This window comes from Schistocerca gregaria, unplaced genomic scaffold (assembly GCF_023897955.1).
Source record: "Schistocerca gregaria isolate iqSchGreg1 unplaced genomic scaffold, iqSchGreg1.2 ptg000199l, whole genome shotgun sequence".
In the NCBI taxonomy this organism is placed as follows: domain Eukaryota; kingdom Metazoa; phylum Arthropoda; class Insecta; order Orthoptera; family Acrididae; genus Schistocerca; species Schistocerca gregaria.
In genome coordinates this window covers 8,599,447-8,601,973 of record NW_026061737.1, presented here as the reverse complement: position 1 = coordinate 8,601,973, position 2,527 = coordinate 8,599,447, and positions in this window count along the sequence as shown.

Below are 2,527 nucleotides of genomic sequence, written 5' to 3'. Positions count from 1 at the left end.
TTATCGTCTGCAAAGCTATGTCGCGTGCTGCGGTATGCTGACACACTAAAATCACCATAGTAGAACACAGATGAAGCTTCGAAGTTGATGTAATAGCCAGTAAGAAGTAGTCCAATTCAAGATTTAGGTATCGATTATTGACTTCTTAGCTGGCTTTCGTGCCTTGGACATGAGCTAGGACTATAAGATTCTGCATAAAAGGATGACTAGCAGCCCAGTTGCACGGGAGAATGTGAAAAGTGTTCATATGTAGTAAAAACCTGAGAAATCCGTCCGTTTTCGTCATTTGTTATCGAATCGACTTAAAGCCAGATCGTCACATTGGCCGCTCTTCTCTCTGAAACGGTTGTACTTATCGTCTGCAAAGCTATGTCGCGTGTTGCGGTATGCGGAGACACTAAAAGCACCATAGTAGAACACAGATGAAGCTTCTAAGTTGATGTAATACCCAGTAAGAAGTAGTACATTTCAAGTTTAAGGTATCGATTATTGACTTTTTAGCTGGCTTTGGTGCCTTGGACATGAGTTAGGACCTTAACATTCTTCATGAAAGGAGGACTAGCAGCCGAGTTGCACGGGAGAATGTGGAAAGTGTTCATATGTAGTAAAAACCTTAGAAATCCGTCCGTTTTCGTCATTTGTTATCGAATCGACTTAAAGCCAGATCGTCACATTGGCCGCTCTTCTCTCTGAAACGGTTGTACTTATCGTCTGCAAAGCTATGTCGCGTGCTGCGGTATGCGGAGACACTAAAATCACCACAGCAGAACACAGATGAAGCTTCTAAGTTGATGTAATATCCAGGATGAAGTAGTACAATTCAAGTTTTAGGTATCGATTATCGACTTTTTAGCTGGCTTTGGTGCATTGGACATGAGCTAGGACTTTAAGATTCTGCATGAAAGGTGGACTAGCAGCCGAGTTCCACGGGAGAATGTGAAAAGTGTTCATATGTAGTAAAAACCTGAGAAATCCGTCCGTTTTCGTCATTTGTTATCGAATCGACTTAAAGCCAGATCGTCACATTGGCCGCTCTTCTCTCTGAAACGGTTGTACTTATCGTCTGCAAAACTATGTCCCGTGCTGCGGTATGCGGAGAAACTAAAAGCACCGTAGTAGAACACAGATGAAGCGTCTAAGTTGATGTAATAGCCAGTAAGAAGTAGTACAATTCAAGTTTTACGTATCGATTATTGACTTTTTAGCTGGCTTTGGTGCCTTGGACATGAGCTAGGACCTTAAGATTCTGCATGAAAGGAGGACTAGCAGCCGAGTTGCACGGGAGAATGTGAAAAGTGTTCATATGTAGTACAAACCTGAGAAATCCGTCCGTTTTCGTCATTTGTTATCGAATCGACTTAAAGCCAGATCGTCACATTGGCCGCTCTTCTCTCTGAAACGGTTGTACTTATCGTCTTCAAAGCTATGTCTCGTGCTGCGGTATCCGGAGACACTAAAATCACCATAGTAGAACACAGATGAAGCTTCTAAGTTGAAGCAATAGCCAGTAAGAAGTAGAAAAATTCAAGTTTTAGGTAACGATTATTGTCTTTTAGCTGGCTTCGGTATCTTGGATATGAGCTAGGACCTTAAGATTCTGCATGAAAGGAGTACTAGCAGCCGAGTTGCACGTCAGAATGTGAAAAGTGTTCATATGTAGTAAAAACCTGAGAAATCCGTCCGTTTTCGTCATTTGTTATCGAATCGACTTAAAGCCAGATGGTCACATTGGCCGCTCTTCTCTCTGAAACGTTTGTACATATCGTCTGCAAAGCTATGTAACGTGCAGCGGTATGTTCAGACACTAAAATCACCATAGTAGAACACAGATGAAGCATCTAAGTTGATGTAATAGCCAGTAAGACGTAGTACAAATCAAGTTTTAGGAATCGATTATTGACTTTTTAGCTGGCTTTGGTGCCTTGGACATGAGCTAGGACTTTAAGATTCTGCATAAAAGGAGGACCAGCAGCCCAGTTGCACGGGAGAATGTGAAAAGTGTTCATATGTGGTAAAAACCTGAGAAATCCGTCCGTTTTCGTCATTTGTTATCGAATCGACTTAAAGCCAGATCGTCACATTGTCCGCTCTTCTCTCTGAAACGGTTGTACTTATCGTCTTCAAAACTATGTCTCGTGCTGCGGTATCCGGAGACACTAAAATCACCATAGTAGAACACAGATGAAGCTTCTAAGTTGATGTAATAGCCAGTAAGAAGTAGAACAATTCAAGTTTTAGGTAACGATTATTGTCTTTTTAGATGGCTTCGGTATCTTGGACATGAGCTAGGACCTTAAGATTCTGCATGAAAGGAGGACTAGCAGCCGAGTTGCACGTCAGAATGTGAAAAGTGTTCATATGTAGTAAAAACCTGAGAAATCCGTCCGTTTTCGTCATTTGTTATCGAATCGACTTAAAGCCAGATGGTCACATTGGCCGCTCTTCTCTCTGAAACGTTTGTACATATCGTCTGCAAAGCTATGTAGCGTGCAGCGGTATGTTCAGACACTAAAATCACCTTAGTAGA